Source organism: Equus asinus, chromosome 8 (assembly GCF_041296235.1).
Source record: "Equus asinus isolate D_3611 breed Donkey chromosome 8, EquAss-T2T_v2, whole genome shotgun sequence".
Classification (NCBI taxonomy): domain Eukaryota; kingdom Metazoa; phylum Chordata; class Mammalia; order Perissodactyla; family Equidae; genus Equus; species Equus asinus.
The window spans coordinates 54,296,666-54,317,602 of NC_091797.1; the positions used below are offsets into that span (position 1 = coordinate 54,296,666).

General features: G+C 41.9%; 1 protein-coding gene across 6 annotated transcripts in view; it reads right to left on the reverse strand.

Moving 5' to 3' along the window:
* The window catches only part of JARID2 (jumonji and AT-rich interaction domain containing 2), a 253,268-nt gene that overhangs the window by 109,733 nt on the left and 122,598 nt on the right, over positions 1–20,937 (reverse strand). The window contains exon 1 of one of the 6 annotated variants that reach the window (XM_070515604.1): positions 6,404–6,425. The exons of the other annotated variants lie outside the window; for them this stretch is intronic. The gene's annotated coding sequence lies outside the window, so the exon portion shown is untranslated. Of the gene's footprint in view, positions 1–6,403; positions 6,426–20,937 lie in introns of those variants that run through there. 6 annotated transcript variants of the gene reach the window in all.

Genomic DNA, 20,937 nt, shown 5'->3' on the forward strand with positions numbered 1-20,937 from the left:
ACTTCATTCATTCGTGCAACACCTACCACATGACAGGACACTGGGGATACAGGCATAATCAAACAAAATCTAAATTCTAGTGAGAGGAGATAATCAACAAACCACATGTATGAATCGGTTAGTAGTATGTGCCAAGAAGAAAGTCTGCACTTGTAGGGCAAGGAAAAAGTGACAGAGGAGGGCAGTGAATATGAAATAATGGAACCAACAAGCAAGCGTGCAATACCAAAAGAAGACTAGCAAAGTTGGGATTTGCAATGTGCCTAAGAAACAAAAACCAAAAAACAGGTGATGGTGGGGGTGGTGGAAGTCAAGGAGGAGAAGGAAGAAGAAGAGGTGATTGTTTTGAAGCTCAATTTGGATCAAGGAGGAAATAAGGAAGGACTAAGTGCTGCTAGGTGAAGCCAGGAAAGAAATGCTGCTGTACCCTTCGGCACACGACAGATCTTAAGTATTTGCTGAGTGAAGCAGCGACTGAGTGAGTGACTGAGTGAGTGAGGGAAATGATTCAGCAGAGAAAAGTTAAGCTATTCAATACCCTTGTCCTTCTGACAAGAATGATCTCAGCAGATTGTAAAGGTAGAGATTCTCAAACTTGTCCATGAATCAGAACACCGGCAAGCCTTGTTCAAACAGCCCCCTAGGCCTCAGCCCCAGTCTATCCTCTTCTAACAAATTCCCAACTGGTGCTGTTGCTGCTTTCACTGCTCCGGGGAACACATTTTGAGAACCACTAGTGCAGGGGAAAGCAAGGTTCAAGTCAGTAAGAGACCTAGTTGCCCTAAGACACAGTAAGGCCCTGGGCAAATGTGAGTTAGAGCCCAGGAAACCAATTATGATTGCACAGTCTATCATAACACAACTCAATAAGGCATCCAAGTTCTGTTGGGGCATTCTTCCACTTTTTATCGATAATTTTATGAAGGGGAAGAAGATTGCTTACAAAACTTGTCACAAAGCTATAAGAGTCAGCTAATGACAAATACAAAGTATAATAAGTAACACACTGGAAGAAAGTGTTCATATCTAAGAGGCATAAATGTAAAAAGGTATATAATGTTTCTTCCCTTCAAAAAACTCAACTGTCCAAGCACAAATTCAGGGAAACAGGATTATGAAATTTGACATGAAAAGGGGGACTTTAACTGTACGTGCGCTCAATGAGAGACAAAACGGATGGGGATGCTCTGAAACACTAAGGCATGACTGAGCTACATTAAAAGGATGAAAGTGGTAGGTCCACTGTCCCAAGCCCTCAAGCAGACTAGGATCTTCAAAATCTTTCACATTCCAAGGATTAATAATGACTGGTTTACCTGAACTAGAAGAGACATGGGTCGTTTGATTCACTTTCCAAATAAGAAAATGGGTCCATACATAGGGAATTGATTGCCTGGTATACAAACTGAAGGACCTCTGCTTTTCATAGCTTCTATTAAGAGGCAGGACTGACTTGTTCTGCTTATGATCGACTTTTTCAATTTGAGTACTTCCATCCTGTATATATCAGCACAGAGAAAATTTACATTTATTTTTAGTTAGTCTACATGGCTGGATAAAACTGGGCTTTCTCTTTTTTGCACACTTCCGCCCCCTTCCCTCATATCTCCAGTGTACTGGCTACCCCATTTCATTTTGAATATATTAATCCAAGTCGCACAGCCTGCCCAATCCAGAACAGCCAGGTCAGCAAGATGGAACATGATGCCACAGGGCAGGACAGCCATTATTATACTGTTAGACAAGCTAATGGGCGCTGTCTTTTCTTTCCCCTGCCTAACAAAGCCCTGCCATCCAGTTTTTAAATTACTATTTTTAGTCAATGAGAAATAATGAAATGGCATCCCCTTCTTCAAACATACAAACTGATTTTTCTCCCAAACCCCTCCCCCATCAACACAAACCTTTGTTGGGGAGAGGAGGTTAAACAAGGAAACTGAATGGCCCACAGATTCAGTCTCCCCACATTAGCATTTGTTCTCCTCTATTAATATTCAGTAGGTCGAACTTAAATTAAACCCTGTCTATTGTCTTTCACAAAAGCAATAAATATGAGCTGAAAATTTCAAATCACTGCCATAAAGACAGCTTGGAGACTGCCTGAAACCTGGGCTAGTCACCATCATCTGACAGGAGCAGCATGTCACAGGCCCGAGACCACTCAGCCACCACAAAGGCAATGCCCATTCTCACAGCTGAGAGCTCCAAAGAAATCAAATACAGCAGAACCCTGCCATCCACGGGGCTCTGCAAATTCAGGAGTGTTTTATCTCATCTCCCAAATTAGCAAGAAATGAAAAGGATTTCAAGGCAATACACCAAAATTGGCTTTTTCTCTGAGCCTGGAACAGCAGCAGCAAAGGGGAATAAGAATTCTTGTTCTTGGAGGCTGGAGATATATGGGCACGATCTTCTCCCTCCTGCCTTAACATAAAAGGGGTTGGGAAAACTGAAACAGAAACGAGGCCAAAGATTTCTAAGCAATTAATGAGAGCTACGGATTTCACAACCCAAACATATAAAGAGAAGGTAATTCTTTTCTAACATCTGAAAAAAAGGACTACAATGTGCGGCCCTTGTAATTTTATGATGTTTGAGACACAAAGAAGTTTCACCAGTCCTCCCATTAGCTATACATACATGACAGAACACGAAACCAAAGGAAAATTTAATGCCTCTATTTCACAGAAGCAATGCCTAAAGAAGGGTTAAAGAGAAAGGAAACACAAGGAGACCTTTGAAGCTGTTCCGGAGCTTCCAAAACATCTGGAGCACACCAAACTTATTAGCATATTAGGGAGAGTCAATGTATTTTGCTTTGTTGTTGAAGAGATGCACAAAAGGTAATTCTGTATTATAGAGCCAATGCCGTCTGTCACCCTGTCACTGTGAGACAAGGTATCACATTACATATTAAACAGTCAAGCATCCAAAGAGAGCTTTCATTTTCAGCAGTGTGTGTGTGTGTGTGTGTGTGTGTGTTGGGGGATGGGGGTGGCTGCAGCACTTCGAATTGAGAGAAAAATTATAAAAGCAGCCCCCTTGGTTGAGGTAGAGCCCCTATCTGAGGTATTCAGAATGCAGAGTTTGCTGCCATTACTAGTAAAAAATAAAGCCTATTTTCACTCAAATTTTGAAAGAAAAATTGGATTGCTTGCTTTTTTGCATTTTGATGTCCGGGAAAATTTGGCTCAGGCCAGTTTTGAACGTTCACCGTGAATATGGACTTCAAACCCAACTGTACACACTCAGGTCAAGCTTAGCTCTCACATCAATCCCAGGGTCCCAGGGAAGGGGTGAGCAGTGCAGAGAGATCTGCGAAGCCAAGCCCAGGCTGGTCCACTGACATCCTCTCCATATCAAAATGCTGAGGTGGTTGAGAACAAACGACGGTAGTGAGGCATGATGTCACTGCCACACTCATGGTCAATGAAGCACAAATGAAAGTGGTTTAATACCTCTGCTTATGGAAAATAATTATTCCTTTCCCTCAGGAGAATGGCCCCTGAGCAGACTAGGGCTCCCCTTTGTCTGCTCTCAAATCAGGTATGGAGATTTCCCATTTCAGCCAAGAAAATGTAAGCCCAAAACAGCCCCAATGACCACTCAAAAGAGCCTCAAGATAGAGCACCAACACAAGTTTTTGTTAGTTTAACACCCAAAAAGTGGTTAGACAGACAGATAAATAGATAATCCCACAGGAGCCCTTCACTGCCACTAGACTCTTGCCCCTCAAAACCTTCCTGAACAATCTAAACCTTCTTGGCCTGGGCAATTTTTTGATAAAAGGTTTTAGAGAAGAAACCTGACACACTGATAATTAATAACATGGAAAAGTTGGGCCACTGGGTAGGCAAGGATAAAGGCAAGACCCTATCCTTTTTTCCTATTTCAGAATCAAGCAAATGGCTAAATTTGAGAGAGACAAGCAAGAAAAAAGACAGACAAAACCCTCAGCCCAGGAGGCATTTCCTCACCTTGAGGCACAAAGGAACAAGCCCAGCAGACATGTCACATTTACACACAGGAAGGGTGGCCAGATTGCCGCAATCACTAAAACAGGCCCTATTCTAGCTGTCTAAACCCCAAGTGAGTGAGCACCACCAACGAACAAAAGACTTCGCCTTCCCGCGGCCTGACCAGGAGTCACAAGAGGAGAGAAAACACTCCTCCTAGAGTGGCCCCAACAACCCAAAAAAGCCGCAGCTGAACTTCATTCTTTATAAGAACCACTCAGTGAGAAAGATCCATGATCTCGAGGAAAGCTTTCTGGACCAGCCCAGAAGCTACTGAAACTCAGATGATCACAATAGTGAGCAAAACACACAGTGCATTTTGGCACAACTCCCTTACCTCTTTGGCACAACGGTTCTTCCTCCCTACACTCTCGCACTTTTTATTCATTCTTCATCCTTGACATGATTTGTATAGTAATCAGAACAGGTACAGTATCTTGAATAATAATAATTAGGGAAAATATCCACATTGCTCTACAGTGACAAGTTCTGCTTGTGCATCCAATCACAACTCCTCTATCCCAGGCCATAACATTACTTCTAGGTCCATGCCCCATCCCAACACCTGTTTAATTTTACACTGGCAAACCAGTCCAATGCATGCTTACCAGGCAACCTAGTTGTAATTGTCCATCAAAAGCATAAATCTTTGGGATCCCCCAGGACATGCAATTCAAGGTTTTATCAGTGAAGTACAAGGGTTCCACTGTACAGATGGCCCAGCACTGAACACATCAGAGCTGGGAAACTGCTTTCCCCAATCAGAAGAAAAGTGACTAAAGACAATGTTGGGCTTAGGCTGGTGTGGAAAACAAGCTACAGAACAATGGCATCACTGCAGAGCACGGGAACTTAGAGTCATACATAGTAGAGGTAAACATGGAGCATTTTTAAAGAAATTCTTTTAGAAAGATAGATGAGACCAACATGTTCAAAGTTTTATGCTCGGGTAACCTGACATGCCAAAATCTCACTTTGCAAATAATGGAATTTGCACTTCTCAAAGGGAAATTTCCATATACGTAGCATGTTATTAGACAGCTAGTGTCTACCTTTAAGTAATTACAATGTACGTGTGTACACAAGTACATATCTTTAAAGGTTCATATCATCACTACATTTACCCTACAAATCTAAGTACCAGGCTCTTCAAATACTACCAAGTCTTTACAAAGGTGAGTAAAGCTGGCTTTAACGCAAATCAACAAATCCCATAAAGTTACTAGTTTGTGTACTAGTCTGTGATGATAAGAGACTCCAAATACTTTGTGTCCAAACATCATAATTTGTGGATAAGTAGATAGCCAAACCCTTACCCCAAAAACTCTCCTGGCTGCCTTTATTCCCTAAGATGATAAAAATGGACCCCACAGAAGTTCTAAATTATGTTTGGTTTGCAGTATGATTGGGAGGGGCAGAGGCTGCCCAGTGCCCTCATTACCTCACTCACATATTGACAATCAACTGCACATCAACTTTTCAGATGAATATAATAAGAAAGGATTAAGTGAGCTATTCAAAGTCAAAAAAATCTGCTGACAGCAAGTTCAGAGAGGCCTACTGCCTCCCAAGCAACATTCTTCCCCGGACTGAAACCTAATGGAAGCAATGCAGAAAGCAGAACTCGAGGAATGTTGCCACAGAATCTGCAAAGATTTGAGGCACCTAAAACTGATGTCGCATAAAATTCATTTGTGTTTATATCTAGAAATACAAACATGGATTAACGCATGAAATATGGGAGAAGAATTGAGAGCACTTGAAGTTTAAAGCTTTAAGATCTAACCTAGAATCACTCAGTATCTATTTACATGCCTCAGTTTCCTCCATCTTTCAAGGAAAGAAGAGGTAGAGAAAGAAAATATTAAGGGAAATGAAACCATGCATGCTTTTTATAAAGGAGACCAAAGCTATGGTGAGAATGAACTAACTTTAATCAAATATCTATTTTTAAACACTGGGAAATGATCACATAAATTGGCAATAAAAGAAAGGGACCAGCTATAGCTGGATGGCATTCAGTCCCCAGAGAAATGTCTAAATTCATACAAGCTAAAACTACAGATTTGGCCAAAATGGTCAACAGAGCTGAATGCTTTAAGAGCGACATTATTTCTCTCTTGTAAATTTCCATAGTGCCTTTGCAGGAGCCACCACTGCCCCTAGGGAGGATATCAAAGCTAAAAGAATATTAATATTAAGCAAATTGCAACACTTTTTACATACTCATATATACATATAGACACACACACACCTTGCCATCCATAATGGATTTAATCAGAACCCCAGCAGGGAAACCCACAAAAGGCCTATTTCTCCAACAAAAGCCATACCATCCTGAAACAAATCTAGAGCTATTTGGTTTTTATTTTATTATAGGAACAGACCTTCTATCCCAGGTTCCTCAAGATAAGCCACCAAAAACTGCACCTGACAGACCCGTGGAGCAGCCATCCTCAGAGCTGGATCATTGCAGAGAGACAGAGAGGAAGAAGGACAGAGGGAGGGAGGGAGGAAGGAAGAGCTCGGCGAGGCAGGCTCCAGAGCACTTGTCAACAATCCTCCCCTGTACGTAATAAGCAAGCGGCAGTGCGGATTCCGGCAGTGCAGATTCCGCGCGGCAATAGGACAGCCAAACAGCACTGGGGCCGAGGGGGAGGGGAGGCGCCAGGGAGAGAAGGTTATTTATGTGGATGGGAGGGAAGCTAACACTGAAGAGGAGGGGTCTGGGGCTTTTCCCCCCGTCCTGATAAAATGAGAAAAAGGAAATGAGCCACTAGCTTTTCATCCTGCAATTTCCCCAACCTGCAATGCACACAAATCCTTATTTCAGAATTTCGACATGGGGGGACACCTCTGAAGGGGGCAATCAGTTTAACTGTCCCCACTTTTGTATGCCCAGTCTGTCAGATCACAACCCCCTCCATGCACACACTTGACCCCCATGGACAGCAGGGTCCAAGGCACATTTTCAATGGCATCCCTTTTTAATATCATAATCTGTGTCATTCAGCACTTGCCTTTTATTTATTTTTATTTGTTTTTTTGGCTGGGAAACCTGGGCAGCTCTCCAGGCAAACTGCAGAAATCTCTTTCCACATGCTCCTCCTCCAGCCCGCCCCCTCCCTCCAATTCCAGCTACTAGGGAGCTTCATTACTTATGTGATGACCACATGGGCCATGGCTGCCCTCCCCGCCCCAAACACACGGACACCCCGCCCCCAGGCACATAAATTCATCTAATCTAATAAAACAGAAGCTGTTTTCCCTCATTGTTTCTTGAGGATCTTTCACAAAACAGGCTCTGTGGCCTGGCAGCTGCAGAGGGGGAAAAAGGCAAGAATCCCACAGGGCTGGCCAGCTCCCTGGCCTCAGATAGCTGGAGCACACATCCCTCTTCACATGTCATAAATTTTTTTATTTTTAACGTCAATTCTTTTGAAGCTTTTGAACTTCAGCTGGCAATCATAATGTCCAAAACACACACTCTGAACACCATCCCACAATCTTCTTCTTTATGCTTTTCCAAAGAGGAAAAAGGATGATGGCAACACCCTCAAAGAACTCACAAGGCACTGAAAGTTTTCCTCACAGATTCATCCAAGGGAACGGGGAAAAGAATGCCCCTTACTATTACTTTTAGCTTGTTGTTGTTATTTAAGCATTGAATGAGCTCCTTCTGGGCTTTACACAGGTTAAGTTATTTAGACCTTACCAAAACCCTGAAGGCACATGGTAGCTTGGTCAGGGCACCTAGCTGACAGTTACCAGGGCTGGTGATTGTTCTTTCTGCTGTGGCTAACTCCCGTTTCCTATATCACCAGGGAATAGCATTTCCTAAAATATATGCTGAGTTAGCCCTGTGCTCTGCTGTTGGGCTGGGAAGGAGAGTCCCAAGACTGTTGCCTATGAACATCAGCAGGTTTTGGACAGTTGAGATAAAATGCTGGTTTAACAGAGAAGCAGCATATCAACAGTGCCAAACAGACCAACCCCACTCTCTGGGAGACACACAATGAAACTGAGAAGTGGGTTCAGCTTAAGAACGGCAATACAACTTTCCATATTTAAATTCTGAAAAGAAGAGACGATTAGAAGAGTGAGACTGGCAAGGACTCTTTCTCTGCTCCAAGTTAACATGACTGACAGCACCATGAGCCAAGTTTCAACATTCAGAGTTCAGAGCAAGTCCCAATCCTTCAATGAAAACTCCCCCAAAGATTATCAACTTCAGTTTCTTTACATTTTATTTAATTTTTAATAATGTGAAGAACATCCGCAAACCCACGGCCAAATACAACTATTAGAACATTACCTATGTCCTTCCTCCCACCCATATTCATTATTTTCTAAACTATAGCACAAACACATATGCCTATTTCACTGTGCTTGACTATGAACTTTATAAAAAGGGTATCACACCGTGCTAAGTCTTAGGGGACTTGTTTTTTCCCAAGTCAACCCCAGGTTACTAAGATGCACTCGTGATTTTGCTTATACTTTACCCATTCATTTTCACTATTATTTATCTACTCTATTTTATGACTACTCCACAATCTATTTTGATTCTCTTGTTCAAGGGCATCTAAATGTTGTCAGTTCGCTATCACAAACCATGCTGCCGCCAAGATACTTCTGCTTGTCGCCTGGAAAGAATGCACTAGAGTTTCTTTGGGATACACACCTACAAGCAGAACTACTGGAAATCCTTATATATGCAAATACCCAAATTCACAAGTTAATGGCAAACTAGTTTCCAAAGCAGAGATCAATTTTTGCTCGTGCACCTGCAATGTATCATTGTAATCTCTAAGACTGCAGAGAACAAAACACTCCAACTGCTACTTCAGGAGATCAGAATTTCATAAAGGATCTCCTATTCCAAGAACTGCCAGGTAGGCAGACAGGTACATGGCTGCCATCTACCCAATTATCACCTAAACACCAGGACATCCAAGGACACATTGTGCCTCTGAGAGCTTCAGAATCAAGGATCTACCAACATACACAACCATTTCATTACCTCTAAGTTGGGCTAACTGTGCAGCAGCTACCAGCTGCACTTAGCATTAAAAGTATATGACTGGAGCAAACCCTAGTCTAGGATTTGGGTAAAATACGAGCCAATTCATTTGGAAATTGAAGAGGATATCTAATAGCATCCTGTGCTGATTAATTAAAGAACCTCCTGCCTCAGAATCAGTAAGACCTTGTTTTATTCATATATCCAATCAATGTTGTCAGCCCAAATTGAGTTGGGACCCACCTCGTAAAGGAAAGACAAGGCTTACAGAGTACTCCTTATCACCCATGACTCCTCATCCATGATCTGCTTACTGAAGCTCTCTGATGTCCTGCTCTCCATACAAGTTACTCTGTATGAAGGGGGCACCTTAGCATTTCAGCTGCATGCAACTAATAACAATTTCCCCAAAAACACTTATTATAGAGGAGGGGTAGGGTGGAGTGGGCTGCTGTGTGTGAGAGAAAGCCATATAAGGTTGTGCAGTCTGAGAATTTCCTATAGGGGAAATAGAGGATTTTAATGATCACACTGCATTAGCCATGTATTCATAAAGATATTTCTCTGTTGTTTGGGCTGAATTACATTGTATTGATCCTATCACCTACCTTGTGATAAAAATCCAACCAGAAAAGTGATCCACGGTGCTAATACTTGACTTTCAAAAACATTATCAAAGTGTGGGCACTTTACAGCAGCCATCATAATAATAATAAACATTACTTGTGAGAATTATATTTAAATAAAAGCTAATACTCTGGCTATACACCAAGTAGAATTAGGTACACAAGGAGTCTGGCTTGGACTCTTTCCAAGAGGGCTTGGTAATTCCTGAAGCACCAACAGCGCTCAACTGTATAATGCATGTGGCTGGCCCTCTAGCCAACGTGACTTCAAGGCCACACTGTACAATTATAAATTAATACCAATAATTACAAGAACACAGTAGAGAGGATCCGGGCTGGGTGATCATGTATTAACTAGTGAAACAAACCTGGTTGCTATGGATTTTACTCACACTTCCAATGAAATAGCACTACAATTAAACCAAGAAGCTCAAATTAACAAGTCATCAGAAAAGATAACATTCCATCAGATTTAATTAAAAACAAACAAACAAACTGGTTTATTTGGTAAGCATCTAGCACTAACAGCCTTAATGGTTCACAGCAAAATTTGGAAGTTTCCCTGGTTCTAATCCTACTCTGGCTCCTCATCAACTGTGTGAATTTGAAGGAGAATCACCAAAAGCACTTTATGCCTCAGTTTCCTCATCTGTTAAATGGACATAAGGACAACCATGGTTGGTTAAATTAAGGCCAAATATATATGTAGAAGGGTAAGCGGTACACAGTAAGCACTTTATGATGATCACCTATATGTGCCTCAATACACTTGGGTTCTAATAAATTATTCATAGAATTTTTGCTCAATATATACTTTTAATTATTCGGTTGTAAAAAGAAACAGAAGTTAAAATACATTTCAGCTTTTAATGTATTTTAAGATGGATTCGGGTGATGAATTTGAAAAGGTAAAACAGAGACATGAGGCCAAGTTAAAGAAGATTATCAACACAGAGATTACTGTGAAACCACGAACCACAACAGCATAAAGTAAAATTTAACCAGAATCATGACATGGTTGTTTTACGTACCCAAGAATAACGAGTAATAGAAAACAATGTTTGAAAAGTACTGAAACGAAGAGCTGACTCAGGTTACAATTGAAGTTGATCCCCTTTTCAAATGTCTGATTCCGACAAAATCTATACTCTCATACACTGTGAGTATGGTAAGAAAATGATAAGGCATTTCTGGAGAGCAACTTCGTAAAGGATGCCAACAACTTTTAAAAGTTTAAGTCAGCAATTTTACTTCTAGAAAGTAATACTAAGAAATTAATCAAAGAACAAAGATTTATGTGGAAGGATTTCAATAGTTTGTTTTAATTAGTTTGTTGCTTCTTTTACTAGTTTAAATTCCATCTGCATCCATTTTAAAAAAAGAAAGACAATTCTTCTACATCAGCCTGCTGAGCAATGCAATAGACTGACTAGCACTGCTGTGGTTTTCAGACCTGAGGACACTCCATGACAGATAGTCCGTGAAGGCACTGAGGCAGCTGGCTTGGGTCCTACACATATGGGAAATGACACATTCTCTTCGTTACTTGATTTCACAAGCCTCAGTGCCCTTGCACATGCTGTTCCCGCTTTTGGAATATTCTCTCCTCTCTGCCTGCCTAGAAAGCTCCTATTCACCTTTCTGCTCAGTCTCCAGTGACACCCACCACCTGCCCTGCAAGGGATACACTTCACTGTAATACCCATAGAGATGAGCAAACGTTTGCCTGATTGTCAGGTTTCCCGAACAAGAGAATTTAGTCTTGCTCATCTTAATAATCTTCAAAACCTAGCTCGTGCCTACAGAAAATGGCTGAGGTCCAACAAATACTGTTGAGAGAGTAAGTTGCTCCTTGGGGCCATTTCAGGGCCTTCATAAGCCTGAAGTGCTCATCCTTCAGAGGCCCCACTCTACAACCTACCAAGCATTCCAAAGCACCCTTTCTTCCTGGAGAGCAAAATGTTTCAACGAATTACCTCTGTGTTTAAAAGTATGTGGCTAAGAATACCTCATGCAATTTGTAAAAAAATGATTTCTCAGCATTCACTGATCAAAATTAGGAATTCTTGAAAAGTAAACTTCAAATTTTAAACTAATGAAATAAAATTAGAGCATTCATAAATTTAACACTCAATAACCTTCACATTATATTATGTCTTCCAGACATTTAACCTCTTATTAATTTCAATTTTAAAGTTTCCTTTATTTGGAGTGAATAATTTCTTTCTGTCTCTAAAGCTGTTCTGTCTTTCTGAAAGTATTTACCTTTTATACCCTGCTAACTTAAATTCTTTTTATTACTAATATGATTCAACCAAAACTGAAAAACAATAATCTTCCTTTCTTTTTATAAAGTGAAACTAAACAATCACTGTTAATTTTGTGTGTATTTTTCATAGTATTTTCCTGAAAAGTCTCATGTACCATACTGAAGACTAATGCTAAATATGAACATATTTTTTAAATATTACGATTTTGAAAAATCACACTTTCAAAAACTTAGCAACATAAGACTCACAATGTTTAAACTGTAGAGATTCCACTGTACAAAATATGTTTTAAGCATACAGAAATCAGACCAGAGCAAATAGAACAGACTAGTAATTTTAAAAAACAAAAAAACACTGTATTCTCCCCAGCAGCAATCTTTATAATTTTCTGAAATTTCCACATTTTACACAACTAAAATAACCTACTCCAAATACACAGTAAAAAGGAAATCTTAAAAATTATTTAAATGGTATCACAGGGAAAATAGGTGTGTTCCCATCATAGTAGTAGTACCTAATCACAAAAAAGTGGTCAGTGATGAAAAGAGGCCACATTAAACACTGCTTATGTGGAGCGAAGAAAAAACCTGAATAAAGTATATGAGAACAGCAGACAAACACAATTTTGAAGCCAGTAATACATTGATAAATTGAACTCAAGGATAATACGAATATTGTGACTTTAATACCCTGGACAAAAATATTCTGAAATTGCCCAAAACAGTAAAAGGCATTTGAATAAAATATTAGTATTTTTCACTATGTCAGAACTGTCTCATACCATGAGGGTAGCTAAAAGAGAATGTTTCCGAAATCAACAACACTGGCTATCTAGAAGGACCTACTGCCAGAAACAACAACAAAGAGCATGAGGATCAAAGAGAAGTTGTTCCCCTCTATGCTCATCCTGCCTCTAAGAGAGGTACTGTCTAACTCGGTAGCCTCTAGTCACACATGGCTTTTTAACTAAAACTAATCAGGCTAGCTACATAACAAGGACTCATGAGTCACAAGCAACTAGTGACTACCATACAGGGCAACACAGATATAAAACATTTCCATCACTGCTGAAAGGTCTACTAGACAGCACTGATGTATAGATTTTTCACACATTTAGTCTCAAGACCCTGTCGCCAAGTGTACAGGAGCAGCAGTCCCTGGTTTCACTCCTGTCCTCTGCTAGGAGCTTAGACCCAGCAAACAGGGAAAGTCAGACAGACGGTAACTTCTTTTCAGAATGCAGGGTGAAAGGGAGAGGAGGGGCACACAGAGCAGCAAGCTGACAGATCCCCTTAATTCAGCAGCAGATGGCTCACGGGGCGATCAGTCCAGCTTTTACAAGACGAGAGAAGGGAAAGCGGTGCTTGAAACCATTAAAAAGCCGCAAGCTTATTCAGAAGACTAAGAACTGTAGGAAAACTTTCTCTTTGCAAAGCAATTACTCCAAAGGGTGATTTTTATCATAAACGGCTTTAGGTGATCCTGATGCAGCCTGAAGGTAAAAGGTCAGCAATCCCCAACTGAGCCTCATGAACAAAGTGCTACATGAAATTCTTCTGACTTAGACTCACATTCTGCCACCCTCAAGGCTACCAGCAGAAAGGCGGAAACCCACACACAGATCAGTCTGGGCTTACATCCTTGGTTCCTACACACACAGGAGACCTCCAGAAAGAGGTGGGAGGAGGATGCACACACCACAGGACAAAAACAGTGACCAGATAGGATACACTTCCTCTAGATTACCTCCTACCCACTTCCCTACAAATTCTGTAAAAGCATCCAAATGCTTCCTAACCCAACAGCACAGGGGATCCAGCAAGTTGGAAGCAGAAGAGGAGCATGCCATAAACATCAGACAGCAACACATCACGAATCACCAAACACAACCAAATGGGACAAAGGGATGTCTAGTGTTTTATTTTACATAAGGAAGAAATCAGTGAAGGGATGATTGCTCGTAGTGATACCCAGTTACTGGGAGAACAAGAATTATAACCCAATGTCAGTGCTCATTACAACATATCAATTTTTTTTGATGCACACAATATTGCTTAAATGGCTAGAATCCAAGATTTTTGGTTTAATATGATTTGACAGATTGCAATGTGAATGGTTACATAACATAGCCTCCATCACTTCTAAAAAGCTGCTGAAAATATATAAGCCTTAGAAATTTTATTTCCTCGACCCTAACTAAAGTTTCATCACCATCCTGATGCACTCCATAGTCACTCTCTCCCTCTGCCTGCCTCAGGCCTCCCCCTTCAACCCAACTGGCACAGATCCATCTTCTTTGGCATACCACAGGCCAGCCCAGAAACTCTCCCCTTGGGCTCCTCAGAGACTAACAAGTCAAGTGGTCTGTGCACTGGGAAGAGCATGCCACCTATACAAACAAACTCATCCTATCCCTATAGAATAGGTTTCCCAACACCACTGAGGAACGAGGTGGTGGGGAAAACTAAAGAGGGATCACTTCCTTTCTAGCTCAGTCACAGCTCCTGCTCTCCAAGTCCTAGGGTGAGGTCTAATTACAGGGTGCTGGCATCCAGACCCAGAGGAATGAGGCAAACTGATTTTAATACAGTCCCTTAAGTGTGGTGCTTTGTGACACAGCTACAGCTTTTATGGAAAGCAGTTAGATAATGTATACCTAGAACCTCAATAATAATTACCCTTTGAATGCTTACTTTCTGCCAGGTTCTAAGGACTTTAAATAAATCATCTCATTAATCCTAAAACTATCACTTCTGAGAAAGAAATTATTACTCCATTTACAGAGCTGAGAAACAACAAACAGGAGCCAATAAGAATGGCTGAATTGGGTTTGTTAGTTCTTTTCACCCCTTGTGGGGCTGTGGGGCCGGCCATCCTCTCAGGGATGACAGTGTGATCCTCCCTGCCAATTTCCACGAGTAGAGTTGGAGGGCCGTGGCCTCCGGGCCAAGCACAGGCAGGAGGATGAATGCTCAGCAGTTCTCTCCAGTGAGCCTCCACATCAACTGGGTTCACAGCTCCAGGGCCCACTGCAACTGAGCCTACCTACAGTTTCAGAGTCCACTGGCAAGGTACAGTTTTGGTTCACATAGATGCCCTCTCTGAAGATGTACAATATATACAAATTCTGAGCTCTCTTTGCTCCCCTGCCTCTGCAAAAAGAACAAGTCAATTCCTCAGAGAGCACTCCTGAGCTTGATTATTCTTCACAGAGGGGTCAAGAAACCGAGGACAATGTGTGATGACTTGGCCAGCAGTGGTGGCCAGTATCCTCCCATCCACTACCAAGAGCAGCCACTTGATGGCAATCTTAACCTATTCCCTTGGAATTCTTCCATAAAGGGAGACCCCAGGAGGGTAGAAGCACTAAGAGTGGGTTGCACAATGTGGACACTGCTGGAAAAGGCATCTTTGCTTGACCTGAGTGTGCAGCGACAGGGGTGTAAGGGGATGGATAAAGAAACTGCCAACATTCTCCCGTGGGTTATTCCCCATGTTCACAACAGACTTCCCTGGGGCCTAGGTGGAAGCGGTTATACAGGGTCTGCAGTTAGACAGCTCAGAAAGATGGAAATCTCTCTGGCCCCATGGCACGTTCACATCAGGCTTTCCATCAACAGATTGAAGTGCGAGGCAGACATATGGTAACAAACAGGATAATAAATCAATGGCAAGCTCCTGCTTCTTATCTCAGCACCTTGTTCCTTGAAACCATAGGAAAAAAGCCAAAAATGAAAAAAGACAACTTTCCTTAGTAGAAGGTGCACTTGTTGAATAAAGCAGCCCTGCTCTTTCCCTCTTATTTAAATTGTAAAAGAGGAAAAAAAAGGAAAAAACACTGCATCTTCTGGAGAAAAGACTTTCCTACCAAAAAAAAAAAAAAAAAACACCAGGAATACACTGTAAAGTGCATTCACTACATGCTTCTATTTTTCAGAGGCAGGAAGATTAACACCAAACTGCAGGGCGAAGGGAGAAGGAAACAGTCTAGTATCTCACTATGCATAAAGACATGTTCCCCGGCCCCCTCGCCCTCACAGTTCAACCTGGCCCTGTGTGACGGCTTTGGAACTCTTGGCTTCTCGATTTATAAGAAGAGTTCAGGCAGAGAGTGGAGAGTTTGCCAATATTTTCCTCTGAGGGATTCATAAAGTGCCAGCTGAGAGCCTTCCAGCTCACCCTTTAAAACTCTGTAACACTTTCCAACTGAGTAAACTGGAAAGGCCCTTTTCAAATAACACTAGTAATGTGAAGTTGGGTAAACTGCTAAGTGAGGACAGGGTAAAGCCACTAGGGTACAGGCTGGGCAATTTGCAACATAGATCCCTCTAGACATTACCAGGCCTCCTGCATGCCAAAATGATAAATGCAGAATATTTCTACCGGCATGTCACCTCCCCTCATCATGGCTGAAGAGGACAGTCTAGAAGGTGAGATGCAACTTTCAAAAAGATGGACTTAAAACCATGGATCCCTTCATGAATACCTCAATCATATCAGAAGGAAGGAGAGTGTCAGAAATAACAGAGTTAAAGGTTTCCAAAGTGGAAAGACCTTGAGTTGCCTTCATGCATCAGAAGACAACATAACTTGTTTAGAACAATGGAAAATTGGAAGGAAACTGCCACTTCAGACAGCACCAGAAACTGGCCTGGGAGTCTCAGGCCCAGATGGCTTTCCTTGTCATCAAGACCCAGTGCCAAGCATAACCAGGACACCTACCTACCTGCCAAAGGGAAATGTGGACCCAATTAAGGAATAACCCAGAAAACAATGGTGGGGCAGGTCACACAGGAAGAGGGCTTGTATGCAGAAAGAGCTGAATCCTTAGATCCCAAGTGTGAGTGAGTCAACTACACCAGTGACAGGTCAGGGAACAGTGCAGAGAAAGGAGGAACTGTGTCCCAAGACATCGGGCATGAGGAGCCCTAAAGCTCTCCTTGGCACAACACAGGGACAGCCTGATTGACAGTCTGGGCTGACACTGTCGACTCCTCTCCTTGACAGGCAGGTCTAAGGTTATAAAATAGCTCATGTTTCCCTCATTGTCCCCAAACCTCCTCGAATCAGAGACCTGTACTATTTTATGATCTTTTGAAAATATATTATGAGAAAATTAATTTGGGGACTCCACAGAAGCACCCTAAGCCTATAGAGAAAGCCAGAAGGATATATGAGATTTTGGCAGCAGGTGAGATTAAGTAACGAATTGTAAATTAAGGGATTTATGGACCGCAGGATAATTTGCCCAAAACATATCTAGTTGTCACTCTTCTGGCTTTAAAACTATACCACACAGGACTCTAAACAATTAATGTGGTTCAAGTAATAACAGGTTATTTCTAAGAGCTAAGTAAAAGACCCTCTAAATTTGGGGGAAATGGGATCTAAGAAATCCACAAGCAAAGCAGAACTGCACTATTCCATTGCGGTAAATATGATAGTAATTAAAGCTCCATAAATACACATGGCAGAACCCGCATCATGCAATGGGTCAGACTGAGCAAACACATGAAGTCTTCCTCCAAGTAGGAGGTGGGTGACACTATCATTAACAAGAGTGAACACAGATAAATTTCATGCCTGAGCAAGTCACCTCTGGCTGAGTGCAGCCTTATCTGGTGACCCACAGGGTCCTCTTTTCTATACATGTTGCCAAGTAAAAATGGTTGGAAAGCACTGCCCTTAATTACATTTACAGTATAATATTCAGGCAATAAGATGAATTAGTATATAACAAATAGGATTCCCTCAACCTCAAATACTTCCACGATTTTTCCCAAATCGACAATAGAAACGTCCTCCCAGGGCAATCTCAACTGCCATTCACCTCCCAAACCCTTAGCGCGTTTGAAAGTCCCAGTGCTCCCTTTCTAAGGGCGCCCCTTGCACATGAGCCATATCTCAATCCCCACTGAAGTAAGGGACTTAGGTTAACCCAGACAGGCTCACAAAAGCAGGCACTCAATAAATCAAAATCCAAGTTTAAGTCCATCCAATTGAGAGGAACAATAACTTCTCTACAGTCAAACAGCTCTTAGGATTTCCTGACATAGCAGGAAATTGCTCTAGTATCACATAAGCACAAAAGGAAATATGTTACAGAGTAATATGGAAATTAACTTAACCTAAAATTAAAATGAAATAAACTTGTCACCATCTCAAAGCCCTATAGAGTACTAGACTGTTATGGACTGAATGTGCCCCACTAAAATTCCTTTGCTGAATGAAGCCCTAATACCTGATGTGACTATTTTTTAGAGACAGCTTGTGCAGCGGTGATAAAGGTTACACAAGGTTATAAGGGAGGGGCTTAATCAGATAGGGCTAGTGTCCTTATTTACAAGAAAAGGAAGAGACATCAGTGTACACTCTCTCTCCTTCTCTCAGCCACATGGGGACACAGCCAGGAAGCAATCCCTCAGCAAAACTGCACTGGCTCGCACCCTGCATCTTGCACTCCCAGACTCCAGAACTATGAGAAATAAATTTCTGCTGTTTAAACCACCCAGTCTATGCTAGTCTCTTATGGCAACGCAAGCTGACTAAAATACAGACTTTCACCAAAGCCACAAGAAAATAAACAATGATTAGCAGTCTTATCATGCTGCTGCCACCGTGTTTCTGCATCCTCCATTAGGAAGACCATGGACTCCTCACAAGAATTAATCTAACTGAAACCACACTATTGGCAGAGAAAGAACATGACCTATGGATGACTCCTTGGCTTGCCTTCGGGGGAAAGCCGGGTTTGGGACCCCAGTTCAAAAATTTCTTGAATTACAACATTAAGGTTAAGATTTCTTAACATTCACAAACTAACAACAGTGCCACAAGAGGGGGAAAAAAGTGACACTGAGGAGGATGAGAACTAAAACTGTTCAAAAGCCCATTTGGTCTCAACTTCTACAACAGCTCAGAACCCCAACTGTAATGCCAGTTTAAGACAGAGCATCTGACATTCCACGAACGTCACTGCAAGATGCTGAATCTCATTCACGAGAACGTCCAATTGTGGGGTTCTTATTCAAGCCTGGTTTATGCCTACCTAAGCTAGGGGGCTCCAAGAGCTGCACAAGGGCCTCTGGCTTTGAGGCAACTTTCAAGTCTCAACAGACACTCTCAGGCATCTGGAAAATTCCAAGGAACACCATAAACCCGTGTAAAATCATAAAAGTTTCTAAAAACAGAGACAGCCATGTAGACAAACCCCAAACTGAGTACATAGTTTAAAGATTAGTCAAATGAATTGGAAGAGGCAGGAGAAACTTCTCTAGGATGATGGAAAAGTCCTCTATCTACACTGGAGCATTGGTCAAACTGGTCTGTGTGTGCTTGTAAACTCTTCGAATCGTACACTCCAGATAATGTAATTTCACGTAGTGTAAAGTTTTCCTCAATTTTAAAAAAAAGCAAGATCTGGAGTCAGAAGCCTGGGTTCAAAGCCTGACTTGACTACTTCTTAAGGTATATAGCCTTGTGCAAGCTGCTTAAGATCGGAGACCCACTAAACAAACCGACAAAATGAGGACGGTAATAGTATGATTATCATAATGGTATAAGAATTGAAAGTGGTAACATTTTTTTCTTAAAAGCTCAATTTTAACTGAAACTACCAAGCAATGTATCTTGTACCTAAATACACATTCAACAAATGTGGCTAGGAAAGGATACAAGGGTGACCCAATTCCAAGAATCTTTATGGCGAGACTTCTAAATCTATCACTATTATGAATAACATGCACTTTGGGGACAGGGAAAATAGCACGGGCTGTGAGCTGGGGCTAGAGTGTTAGAGTGTGCATTCCCGAGATGGAATCTGGAGTGAGAGGTAGAGGCAGAACACTCTCAGACCACTGAACAGGGAGGAGACGGCAAGAGCATGGCAGAGGGCTGCTGGGGAGGGGGAGCGGGAACTGGGCCAGTGTGCAGGTGACCTGCCTGCACACTGTTTCACACAGCACAAGCTTCAGAGCACCCAGGAATTGTGCATACAGCAGCAGTCAACAAGGACAAAGCTTTTCTCAAATGGAACTTACAATATACTGTGGGGAGAGAGCTTATCATAAAAACAGTAACACAATGTCGGGCAGTGAGAAATGCTATGCAGACAAATATTACAAGGGAAGGAGCTAAAAGGGTAGTAGACAAAGGCACGATTTTTAATAAGATGCTCAAGAAAGGACTCTCCAGTAAAGGCTCATTTGAACCAGAGCCTGAAATAGAAAAGGATCAAGTCACATAGGTATCTCTAAAGGGAGAGAGTTCGAAACAGAAGCAGCAGCAAATGCAAAAATTCTGGGGGAAGGGTATTCTGGGTATTTGGAACAGTACGAAGGCTAGACTTGGGGGGACAGAGGCTAGGGGGAGAGGAAGATGAGACTGGGGACCACATCTAGTGGCCAGGGGAAGGATGTTTAACTTTCATGCCGAGAGAGATGGGGAGACACTGCAGAGGCAGAATATGTGCTAATTGGCATTTATCAAGGAATGGTTTGGCCTGAAGGTGTAAACAGGCAGAAGCTGAGAGAGCATTAAGAGTCCCAGCCCAAACCAGAGGTTACAGATCAGTGGTAGTGGCGCAAATTCAGATTCAGAAGATATTCTGAGTTTAGAATAAGGAGGTTTTGCTAAAGGAGAGAATGCAAAGGCTGGAGAAAAAAGAGACCAAAATAACTCCAAGGCTTTGGCCAAAGCAACTAGAAGAATGGAACTGGCATTTATTAGCAATGGGAAGACAGGCAGGGCAAGAGCAGGAAAGAGTGGAGAGAGAAAGCTGGCTTTGGGACAGCTCAAGTTCATGAGGCCTACCAAGAAATCCAAGTGCACAAGGCAAGCAGGCAAGTGGGGTCAGGAGAGATTCAATCACGTCAAATGCTGATGAATGGCAACTACGGCCTCACTGACTGAAAACTGGATTTGACAACCACGGTCAATATTAGCCTGGGTTTGTAGCCTGACTGTGGGTTCAAAAAGGAAAGAGGTAGAGAGAGAGGATATTA